Here is a 13164-nt window from a genome sequence, read left to right as displayed (position 1 = left end):
TATTGTTCAGCTGTATCATCCAAATTTAGGAAAAGAGTATTTTGTAAGGCTATTTTTATTTTCAGTGTCAGTCCCTAGTTTTCTTATTCATTTCTAATTCTGCCTATTGTATTTGATAACACTTTCTTCAATTTCTCCTCAGGATTATGAAATTTTAGAGCCTATTTGCAGGGCAAGTTATTCACAGCCCTTATATTCCTAATACTAATATATCTCAGTTAATGCTGAAGAGGTTCTATCTTTTCACTCTTACCAAAATCTGAGCATCCTATAAAATAGGACATCATTATTCTGAAAAAGTGTAGAACATGAATCTCTTCAAGTTTGGGCCGGTGGCTGGCAGCCACTTAAATGAGAATTGGTAATAGGGTGGTGGGAAGGTGCACAAAGGAGTTAGAGGATGTCACACAAACTTTATTTCCCTGACTTTGTTTCCCATTTAGAATGGAGCTTTATTCAGAAAAAGTAAACCAGCTTTAAATTTTGGAGGCTTTGGAAAATACTTTTTTTGTTTACATTTAAAAATAAATATAATGGCTAAAAGAATGCTTCCCATGAAAGCAAAGCATAAGGAAACATATTTATCCACCCTCCTTTCTGATTATTTCTTCTTTAAAAGAGATTGAATCACATTCCTAGGTCGCCATGTGTTCTTTAAGTGAAACTGCACGTTTCCGTTTATAACTATCTCCCCCAACCATGTAGAACACTGACTCTATCAGCATATGCCCTGCCTGAATGGTTTCCTTGCACTCTTTCCTATCCTCACCCTTCTTGCTCCTCAAAAAGTTAATTTTCATAAGCACCTAGGGATGTGAGAGTGAAGGTAAACTCTTCAGAGTTTTCCAGAATTCTCAGTGGGGGAAGAAAAGTCAGTTTGGTTTGGCCAAGGGACTGAAATGCAAATGGCTCCCCGCTCTCCACATTGTGCCATATTTGAGGGCCTCATACACACACACACACACACACACACACACACACACACACACACACACACACGAAAGAAAAGAACTCTGCAAGTAGAATTTCATTCTTATTTTAGGTAAGTTGCAGACATCTGTCTTAATTATTAATATTTATATGCTTACTGTTGACTTTCATGTTTCTCTTTTGAGAGCAAATGACTGGGGAAAAAAGAAACTTAGGAGAAAGAGAATCAGAATTCTGCACCAAATATGTGAATTCTTTTTACTTTTGCTTTCCACATTGGAGCTAACGTTTTTGTACATCCTCTTATGGTTTGCAACACATTCGTTCAAAATTTATAATTCCCCTATCCCTCAATGCATCCTCACCCTTATTCCCATTCCGACAGCGATGAACCACCAAGTGCTAGCACAAAGAAGCATTCCAATGAAAAACAAACAAAAACCATTGAAGTGGCACTCAAATGATCTGAGTTCTCATCTCTGCAATGCTGGATAGTTGGCTCTGATCTGCCAGTAAATAGGTCATCTTAGTAGGTCCCCAGCTTTTCTCTGCTTTAGTTTCTCTGTCTGTAACATGAAGATACCAGTATTTCCCCTATCCAAATTTTGATGTCAAGATAAAATACTTTGAAGAAATACAAATACAAAGTAACATCATGCATCTGAAAATGAAGACAGCAGCTGTGGGATACTGTTTTAAAAATTCCTCTGGCTAATAGATTTGATAGTTATACCTGGAATTCCTCTAGCTTAGATTCTGTATCTGTTGCTTTGGGATCTTACTGTTGTCACACAAATGACTAACGCTGAATTGTGAGTTAAGACTAAGCAGAACTTTCAACTGACCTATTTGTGCTTTTTTCCCTTCAACAGTAATGTATCTGTGGCCAACGCTCAACATAACTTCCAGCAGGTAAGTGATTTTGTGTTCCAGATGCAATTACACCAAGAGGGGCTCAGATTTCCAACTCCCGACTGTTCTAGGCTTTTTATCCTCAAAGAATTTCAGAATGAAGAAGGTCCTGTGAGGTCATCTGGTCCATTCATACAACAGTAATTATTTAAGCACCTACTAAGTAAGCATAGTTTTTTCTGGTTTTCATCAAGAACATTTTTGGGAGGAGAACACTTCCTGAGATGTAAGTTTTTATAACCATATCTTAATCAATTTAAGATTTTTCGCAGTAGTTAAACATTAGACTCACCTTTCCTTTCTCCTGAGAAATCACAAAGATCAGTCGATAAGGGGTTTATGGAAGGTCATTGTTTTGAGATCAAATGTATGGAAATAGGAAACTGAGGTTGTTCACCTATCCTACATATATAATATGGACTTACCCTTCTTACTAAGGTATGTTATTTAAAAAGCATCTTCTAACTCTAAAAACCCTCACTTTTTTGTTCATATGGCAAAATTCACAGGAATTTAAAAATAACATATATTAGTGTGAGCTTGAATTTGTGTCTGAATAGTTATGCATATGTTTGCACACAGAAAAGAAGAAATAGAGAAATTACCAGATATGTGATTAATATAACACTGCTGAAGTTGTGCAGGTATAATTTCAAATTGTGTTATAACATATTACCATATGTCCATCCCCTCTCCTAGATTATGAGTCTTCTAAGAGCAAAGGTCATATTCTCTGTAGCTCTAGTTTCCTGAATTTATTCATTCATGCATTCATTCAGCATTTATTGAACATTTGCTTTGTCCCAGATGTAGTGTTAAGTGTATAAATTTTTGTACAAAAATGATTACAACATGATCCTAACCTTAAAAGAGCTCATGGTCTAATGGAAATAAAATAATATTCTATAATTTTGGCAACTATAGAGTTTGAAAAGCACATTTACTTCCACGATATCCTTTGAACTTTAACAACTGTGTGAGGTTGGTATAATTATCCCTATTCTTACAAATGAGGAAAGTGAGTTTCACAGAGGTTAATTATGTTGCTTCAGGTCACTCAGCTAATCAATGGCAGACCATGGGCTCCAGCCTTCTCACTCCAAATTCTGTGGGTGCATAATCAACACTACTACGAATCTAACAATACGATGTAAGATCTCTTTTAGTAAAAGAGATCTTTTAGTAAAAGAGATCTTACATCGTATTGTTGGATTGTTAGTTGCCTTGCTGCTTTTTCTTCTGATCAAATGAAAATATTTATAAGACATCTCCCTAAACATCTGTGTTAAATCAATTCCATCAGTAAATTACAGGGAATCAAAACTGAAACTCCTGATCTAACCAGCTGAATTGTGAACATAGAGTCTTTCAAAATAAATCAAAATATTCACATACCCTCAAAAATTTAGTACCACAAATCTGATTCAGTCCATTTCAACAGCCAGAGAAACTGCTTTTGTGCATACAGCATTGCATGCAATAGAAGGATACATTAGTACTTGCCCTCATGGTTCCAGTTCAAAGAATTACTGTGCCAGAAGTTGTTTCCTCTGTTAAGGGTCCAAGAAAATCTGATTCTTGTTAGTATCACTTCCTATACATAGAGAAGGTAGGAGAATGCTGCTTTGATTCAATCCAGTCTACACATCGCACTGTGCCTGCCAGGCTGAGTTTGTATTAAAAAGAGGAAAAAAGAATAACATATTACTCAAAAAGCTTTTGTGTTGCCATCAGAGGTGGGGTGGTGCTGGGGGTAGGGTGATGATGGGATCCTGTGTGTACTGAAGAAATATTATAAAGAATCATTTAAGACAATCAGACTACCTGATATGCATGTTAATTAGAGAAAACAATAGATCGAACCAGATAAAAATTGTCTGAGGAATTATCAATTGAGGAATCATTTAAAGAAAGTGTTAAATTTTAAAAAGTCAACCTGACTGGTCTTGTTTGGTAGCCCATGTAGAAAGTTCTGTGAATCTCATCTTGACTTTGGGTCTATTTTATTCTCAGGCATAGCTATACTATAAGCAAGGGCATCTGTGACCCATATTTGAATCATAAGCTTCCCCTTCTGCCTATTTCTTTTACATTTTCCCCAAGAAAGGTTTAGGATAAAATCATGTTTAAGTTGATTGAAAATAATGTGACATGGGAATGTTTTAGTATCCCAAGTTGAAGACCAGCAAGCTAGAGATCACAGATCAAGCATAATTCTGCTGCTATGAATGATGTTTATTAGTGTGCTCATTCATTAATTTATTTATCCATTCTAAAATTTTTTATTCAACATTTTTCCTGGGGTTATAACAAAGATGAAGCATAGTTTTTTTTCTCTGTAGAAATCCACAGCTTAGTGAGGTAAGAAAGACAAATGAAATTATCTCTTTTAGTAAAAGCGTAACAGCTAATATTAAAGATGAGAGTCAAAATGAAGATAACAGAGGTCAAGCATCTGATGAGGGTATAATGGTGACATGATTATTATGTCCTAACAGGGAGAAACAATACATGGCTCATCTTTATTATGTACAGTGCCTAGAAGAGTTTCTGGTACATGGAAGACAATGAATGCTGAGTGAATGAATGAATGAATGAATCAATCAATCAATCAATCAACATTGTAGATGAAATTCTCAAAGAATTTAAAAAAGGTCAATTTTTCTGGCTCCTATGAACAAATAATTGTTAAGCTAATGATGAAGGAATAAAATAAACACTACAGGCCTGATGTTCAAAATGTCTAGAAAAGGCCAGTAGCTTGCACATTGCAATCCTACACTGCATTGCTTTTCTTACCAAACCAACTAATCATTTCATAAGATGAACCGAGTGAGAGAAAATAATAAGTCGACCATGTGACAGGGAAGGTATGCCTTGGCTTTCACAGGGGCTTAGCCTGCCCAGTATCATCCACCTAGTCTCAATATAATATTTTGGTTTCATAGGGCTCCTAGTGAGTGCCGAGGTTTTTTACCCACATACTGAAAACATCATCTGTTTTAGTGTTCTGCATGTGACATCATTCTGACATACTGTAAACATGATAGTGCATTTTATGGCAGTGGAAAAATAAGCAAGCATAGGAAATATCTTTCCTCCATGCTTTGGTCAAATATATTTTATGGTTACCTAAACTTAGCACACATGCGGTTTTCAGAGATGTGTATAAAGGATCTTTCTACTTTGAATAAATTTGTTCTGATGAATGTAACTATTCACAGAAAAGCTTTGACATTCCTTGAAAATGTATTGTTTCCTGTTTCAAAGATGTATTATATACTTTACCAAAGAAGTCTTTACTATAATTTTAGTTCTAGGTCACTAATATTGGTAATATTATGTCTCACTTTCAAGTTCTCAGAATGCAAATAAAGTACTTCAATCTGAATGCTTCTATTGATTTTAAGGGTTCTTTCCACCCAAATCTAGCAGTTACAGCCATGAGCACAGTCTCATTTTTATTGACCAACCATCAGGAAGAGAGGAAATGAAAATAAGACAAAAGGAATTAAACTCAAGTGGAAGATACATAAAGAAAAGAGAGAAAGGTGGTAAACAGAACTAAAATATGGAAATTGGATCAGTTTTAAGCTTCCTCCTCAGCAGAAAGTCATAATGGGTCTGTAAGCTCTTAGTACGATCCTGTTGGTTTCAGAGGCAGGCCAGATATCTGAGGCTTGAAGTGCCACAGGGCAGGTAGGTTACCATTTAGGTTATTCAAAATTATATTTAAAAAGTAGTACTTAATAATTTCTTAGGTATTACTCAATAGCTCAAGCTGCAGCATTCTAGTTTTGCTTCAAATTATTTCCTGACTTCTACTTTTCCCAGAAATATCCTTTATATATGTACTTCTTAAAACACATAGCCCCAACTTATCCTGTGAATGTAAGTCATCTCTGCAATAAAGATTAAGTAGGAAAATTGTTTTTCATTAGGTTTTAATTTGTGATTCATCTTAGATATGCTAACAGAAGAATGTATTTGATTGATTCATTTTTAAAAGATAAGAAAAAAACATGTATAAGTTCAATTAGCCAGTAATCCTTAAGATTCAAAAAATGAGGTTCACATGTTTACGTTTTATAAAAATACCATCAGAGAAAAAAGTATCCTATTGCCTGGGGGGAGAAAAGCATAACTGGTTTGCTATCTTTCATCTACCTGACCCAAACAGAGAAACTATGTTCCATATCTTCATAAAGTAAATTGCTACTTGTAATATTATAAGCATAAGTTTTCCTTTTTTCATTCTATCATTTAGTAAGGATGTCTAAAATAATCTTGAGTTACTTCGGCAGCTATTTATCAATGCGTTTTATGCCTTTGGTTAGCTATAATCTTAGTCATTTTAGTACATGGAGCCCTAATCTTCAAGTCTGTCAGTCCCATTTTGCATTACAAATCATTTGTAGTTTTATAACTGTCATTTCCAAGGACATCTGGAAAAGATGGATTTATGAAAGGTTACCATGCATTCTAAGAAGGCCAAGAATTAGCATGACTTTGTAAAGGTTCTTATAAATTGAGCAGCAGCCATCACTGGCAATAAGGTGTTTTCTGCTCTTGTCAAGTATCTTTATTTAAATATTAAGGGAGAGAGATGACCTTTGGCCTTGGAGATCACTGTGACATGGCAATGGTTCAATCTATTAGCTGTCAATGGAGTGCTGTGGTCTGACTCTCTCAAGGCTCCTATTTGTGGACAGTGTTATAATAACCCTTCCATTAGGCATCCCCAAGGCAAATAACCTCAGCTTTAACAGAGTCAGTTTAAAACTCCTTAGAGTAACATTTAGAGACTATCTGGTTTGTGTCAGTTTAAGATCAACTACTCTGCACAGGTTCAATTCTGTAAATTTAAGTAGCCATAGTTATTTAAGAATTATTTCCTATATGCCTGCAGGTAAATATTAGACACATAGAATGTAGAAATAACCCTATCTACTTCTTTGATTTTTTAACAGCCTTTTTAGGGATTAATTCAATCCAAATGGGCTTGAGAATCTATTTTTTAACATGACTTTTTCTAATCTATGTACATATCTTTTGTTGATAGAAATTGTGCAGGGTTGCTGCAGTGATGTGGTATGAACAGGAGTTAGAGATATCAAATCCCCTAACAGTACACATAAATTATCATAAATGGAATAGACAAGGTAATATTCATTAGGAAGCAGGCACACCTCTCTATGTATATACTGAAGTAAGTGATGGTTACAAAACCAAAAATTTTTGGTTTTCTCTGTCTCTTCCACCTGATTTTGTCAGCCTTCCACACTGTTTTACCCCAGGTAAGTCATCTGGTTACGCTCAAATGAAATGTTCACATTTGAATCACAAATGATTGCTCTTATCTCTAACTACTTAGGTTCATTCTTACACTCAGACTTTGGGGGGAAAATCTGAGGTAAAAAGACATCTTTATGCAGTGAAAAATCAAGGTCAAACGATCCTAAAATGCTTTGAGAAAATCACGGTTGTCATTGTAAGTCTAAAACATAACAGTAAAGATGATACTAATACTTTGAATATTTGGTCATGAAATGATTTTACTGTTCCCTCTAAATTCAACGTTTGTGTTTGGATGTCTGTGACTTTTTTCTTGTTAAAACATAAAATCCAGATTAAATATGAACAAGTTTATTGGTGACTATAGATAGCTTCTCAAATGCAAGTTTCATTGCTTTACATTCTTCGTTAAATACCAACAGACAAATTCATTTAGTTTGGGAACTTTATTTTTAAAACTAATGGAAAGTCAACAAATATTTATGGAGAGCTTACAATGTATACATGACATTGAGTTCAATACAAACATCTATAAATATTCTTTCCATGCATACAGTAAATATCCAACCAATATTTAAAATTAAAGACTAATTCTTAAGAAAATAAAGTATATGTTTAGTACTTGACTTTATTTATTGATGCCAAATACAGTGAATTGTAAATAATTATTGATTGTATTTTTTGTCCTGTACTAGGTTAACTGCTATAAGGGGGAAAAAAGTAAAATGATATCATGTGCTAAAACCCCAGTGCTCATAAACAACACTTAGCCTTTGATTTACAGTGAAATCACAATTCTCCATTTCTCATTCCCTCTGTCTCTCTGACATTGCGTGCGAGACTATAGGGCAATACATGCCCTACAACATAATATAGGATGTAATTTAAAGGATTCTATTGATGCTATAAATCACAAGTAGTTCTGCTGAAGCAGTTTATGAATGGCAGTAAAACACTAAGACTGGATTATACCATTAGAATTAGGTACCACATGCACTTATTGTTATTTGTAATTGGAGATAAAGTATTACAAAACACATATATGGAAATGTCGTTTTTCTTGATATTTACAAGCTTCTTTTACTCTTATGCAAGAAGATGTGTTTTGGGATAAAATAAGAAATCCAGGGTTGTAGAATATCTGTCATTCTGGAAAAAGGATTTGTGTTCTCTGAGAGTAAACCATAATAGTTAGAGCATATTCTGGCAGTTCATACATTACCGAATTGTTAGAACCACAAAATACTATCTGCATATGGCTACTAGCATATGGGTTATTAATAATGCTTATTAGAACAAAATTAAAGAGAAATAACACCACAACTACTATGTGGTATGATGCTCTAAAAATCAATTGAAGAGTATAAAAGGTCAATCAACCTGTTAATGCTCTCTAAAAATATTATAATAATGAAGTTATTTTTCCATTGAACTGACTGGTTTTTGTAGATGTATAGCCATTCTGAAGCTCTGAAATAATGTGGACTTAAATATTTCTTTTCTGGTAGGATAAAATGATAATGGCAATTCTTTAACTATTCTGGGCACTTATTTGATGATGGAGAGGAATTCCAGTCTTCTGTCTTTTTTAGCTGCATCCTTCTGTTATTATGAGTAAATTGTCTTAGTGGATATATCTATGTAACCAAACCAGATGGCCTGATTTGATGCCAACACAGTTCTTTCATCTATTATTTTAAATGTTATTTTTTTCTCAAAGAAACTAAAATAAAATAACATATAGTGGGATATCACAAGTAATTTCAGAATATTCTAAGTGGGTCTTTGGGTTCTTCAAATTAATTTCCCTAAATGAGGTCAATCCTCATCAAATTCTAAAATAGGTTAAGACTTGAGCACCTCCTACCTTTCTGTCTCAGGCAATGACCAGCAATAGCCATAAACATCCAAGCTTACCCCTAGTTTCCCATGAATAAAGTAAGGCATTCCAGAATTATTTATCTGGATTATCACCTGAGTTGTGTCCTTTCATTTTAGACTTGTTGCTATTATATTTCCCTTTCCACAGAAACAAATTCATTCTAATCTCACACTTTCAGAAGAAAATAGAATAATTGACTAATAGCTATCTGCATTTATTTACAAAGGTAGTGATTACATTTGAAATACCATTAGAATTACATACCACATGCAGGTATTGTGGTATAAAATAATAAATATAGGTATAAAATAATATACAGATTATTTTTAAAATCCTTTTTCTGGGAATAACTCTAGAATTGATTTAAATATTAAAATGGGTAAAAATTATGGCTATAACACTTTAGACATGAGAAAGATGACTTCCAGCTAGAGATTCTCTAGAAAGTTTCTAAGATGAGGTTAATTAGCATGCAGAGATATAAAGGATGGCCATCCTGGAGGAGTTTAGTCAAGGCACAAAAGCACAAAAGTGGGTACGTAAATTCTGTACATAAAAGGGAGGAGTATGAGAAATTCTGGGTACATAAAAGGGAGGAGTATGAGACGTCTATCTCTGCAGAAATGTTGGGAAATGAAGTAGCATGTAGAGAAGAAAATAATTTTGTATTACAGTCTTGCAACCAAAGTAATCAATATTAGCATTATTATATCTTTCTGTAACAATTTTAAAATAATAATATTCTGCATTTATGATTATATGTACATATGTTTATATACATATATGTCTATGTGAATATATGTATTTATAATACACATTTATAATGACACATAGTTTTAAAATAATTAGAGAAATGTCTTTTAAACTGTATACTTGTTCAAAATAAGAATGATCAATCAACTCTATAGGGAATTTCTGTTTTTTCTCATATTTTGCTACTATTGGAATAAAGGTTAGAATAAACATACATTCAAATATTTGTACTTGGAACTATTTTCTTAAGAAATATTAAGAGAAATGAAAGTCCAGTCAAATGTATTAAGTATTCAAAGTTTTCTGATATGTAATGCCACGTTGCTTGAGTATATACATTTTACACTTTCTAAGTAGTGATAAAAGTGCCATCTTAATACCGATTTTTGTCTTTCATGTATCTTTAAATTCAAGATTTCAACAAGGATAATACATTGTTTAACCTTAATAATGATGTTTTTCCTTTGTATTTTCTTATGCTGTTCTCTTTTCTACTCTTAGAAGGGCATTCATTTTGCTTATGAGAATGTTAGAATTGCTAACCCAGAAATAGAAAGAAAAGAAAGAAAGAAAAGTTTTTATTTAGTTTTCAAATCCAAAATAGTATTTTTTGCAGAAGTAAAAATATTTGGAAAGTTAAGCTTTGTTGAGAGAGAAAAGATCTTTTTCAAAACACTTAAAATATGAAGGGTCAAGTCTAAAGATCAAAGACCATAGTGCAGAGAGAAAGCTTTTCTTTGTATTCATGGGGTTCACCGTGGTTCTGCGAGTTGATATCTTTCATACAATTTAGAAAAATCTTGGCCTTTATTTCTTCAAATATTATCCTCCATCAGATTTTGAAAAAACTTGGCCTTCATTTTTTTTCAAATTTTGTTTTGGTTTCATGATCTTTTCCTCTCCATCTGTGATTTCAATTACACATATATTAGGCCTTTTTAGAGTGTCACATGTATCTCAAGCATTTTTTTCCTAGGTGTTTTCAACTATTTTTTCCCTATGACTTCAGTTTTAATGTTGTTCTACTGACATGTTCTTAGGCTTGCTAATCCTATATTCTGCTATATAGGGTAAGCAATTTGACCCATTCTGCATGTTTTTAAAGTTAGATGTTGTGTTTTGCAGTTCTATAAAACTCATTTAATTCTTATTTACAAGCTCTTCACTTATTTACAACTTCTTCACTGAAGATTTTTTTATTCATTTTGTTTTTATTTTTCTCTATTTTCTTTAAAATAGGATTCTCAGTTACTTTGAAGGCTTTTTCCACTAAATTAACATTAGGTTATCCCTGAATTTGCTCTTATTGACTTTATAAAGAATTTCTTGATTGGCAGTAACTTTTTTTTTTTGCTCCTTTACATATCTGGTGATATGGGAATATATTTCAAACTTTATGAAAAATATATTAGAAAAAAATCTGGATTATATTATTTTCCTCTAAAGAGTATGAAATTTTCTTTGCAAAATGTTAAATTATTGGAGGGGAACTTGCAGCTGTCAAACCTTGCTTTCAGGATTTCTAAAAGTGAATATGATTCAGCTTTACCATTACTCCTACGACAGAACCATCATAACTCTTAGGGCATACTTCTTAATCCTAGGGCTTAGACTTTCTCAACTACAATCCTAAGATATTTACGAAGAACTCCCTGCTTTATCTGGACCTGCGCTTTTATTTATTTATAATACTCTCTGCTTCTGAAATTTATGCTCAATTCTCTGACCTCCTAGCAAATGTGTTATATTATGCTTCCCAGAGATTTGCTCTGTGCAAGTACAGTTTAGGCATCAGCTAAGGACCTAAGAGGGACTTTATGCAGATTTTGTAGGTATCTTTATCTGCAGTGTTCTTTTCTCTGGTACTATGCCCTCCAAATCCTGGTTGTCGGTCCTCTCCAAATCCCAATCAATGTTTCTGCTTGGCCTCTATTTCCCTAATTTCTTAATGAGGGACTCAACTTTTGGACTTTCTTCTCAAAAATTGTAACCCTATCTTGGAAGCTTATCAATGCTCCAAACCATTGTTTCATTTAATTAATTTATTTATTTTTATTATTTACAGTGGGAAGCCAAAGCTAATCTCAGCTGCCGTATCATGTCCGGGACCAGGTATCATGAAATAAAATTTGAACAGAGAGAATGTTTAAACTTTAAAAGTAGATTAATCATTGGTAAGTCTAACTGCATATGGTTCTAACAGGTGGAGGTTCATGGGAAAGAAAAGAAAGAAAAAAGGTTTTTGTTTTTGTTGTTGCTTGTTTGTTTTTTAAAATAGCACAAGGTTGCAGTATGTTGCCTAGTCTGGTCTGAAACTCCTGGGCTCAAATGATCCTCTCTCCTTGGCATCTCAAAGTATTGGAATTACAGGTATGAGAGCCACTGCACTCAGCAGAAAAAGCATGTTTTAAAAATGAAAAAAAAAGTTTTCTCTGCATATATAGGAAAATGCCAATTATTTTTCAACCATGCCACACTTTAAAAAATTATTTGTAAGACTTATTGTTTTTAACACATGTATTTCTTTTTTGAGGGCTGTATGTTAATGTCCTTTCTCGTATATGCCTTTAAAAAGCAAATTACAGGCTTCTGTAGTTGAAATACAAGAAACTGATTTATGCTCCCACTTGAAGTACTAATCGTTTTTTTTTAAGATACAGATAGAACATGTGAAAAAGAAACAACTGGAAAGAGACGGGACATCATGAAGTAAAAGTGGTCCATGCGAGATAGAATAAAAATGAAGTGAGCCACATAACTGCCCCAGCTCACTGAGACAGTTTCAGCGCCATAGTACAAGGAGGGTAACCTAAGTGGAATTCAAGAGACTTCCTGAGTTAAGGAGACAGAGCTAAGAATCTGGAGAGAAAAAGGCAGGTCAACTTTATAAAAAGAATACTAAAGAGGAAAGAACTGGACAAAGAGAGAAATTCAGAGATCTCATAGGGCCTCTCTTGAGTATTCAGCAGAGTATTGATTAATGCATGTGCTTCAACTATCCAAGTTGAGGGAAGTACTACTGAAAGGATTAGAGAACAAAAAATCCATGGAACAGACGCAAGACTGGGAATAGTGCCTATTCCACTAGCCAAACTGAAAAACAAACAAACAAAACTTCATTCTTCACAGGCTTTGTCTAGAGTACTTAGAAAGGTTTGCCTCAATAGTGGAAAACAATTAGACTAGGTTGAGTACTGCCCCAGATTCCAAAAAAATATTGTAAAGCAAGTCCCGAAAGGATCAAACTGTTTCCAAGTAACCTAACTCCATTCCAGAACAAAACATCCATGCAAGTGAGCTAGGAAATGGATCTTTCCAAATTGAACCTTGAGATGACTGCAAACTTGTAGAGATTCAGTCAAAAGATAGCTCTAAGTCATGTTTGGATTTCT

At 33.8% G+C, this 13164-nt stretch overlaps 1 long non-coding RNA gene across 1 annotated transcript; it reads left to right on the top strand.

The window, feature by feature from the left end:
• Positions 1 to 989: 989 nt before the first annotated feature.
• LOC126950200 (uncharacterized) lies at positions 990 to 11884 on the top strand. Its single transcript, XR_007724079.1, has 3 exons — positions 990 to 1042; positions 1803 to 1842; positions 11838 to 11884. It is a non-coding gene; the product is annotated as an uncharacterized LOC126950200 (long non-coding RNA).
• Positions 11885 to 13164: the final 1280 nt, after the last annotated feature.

The sequence above is a fragment of the Macaca thibetana genome, chromosome 3 (assembly GCF_024542745.1).
Source record: "Macaca thibetana thibetana isolate TM-01 chromosome 3, ASM2454274v1, whole genome shotgun sequence".
NCBI classification, from domain to species: Eukaryota; Metazoa; Chordata; class Mammalia; order Primates; family Cercopithecidae; genus Macaca; species Macaca thibetana.
This window is presented reverse-complemented; position numbering and strand designations above follow the sequence as displayed.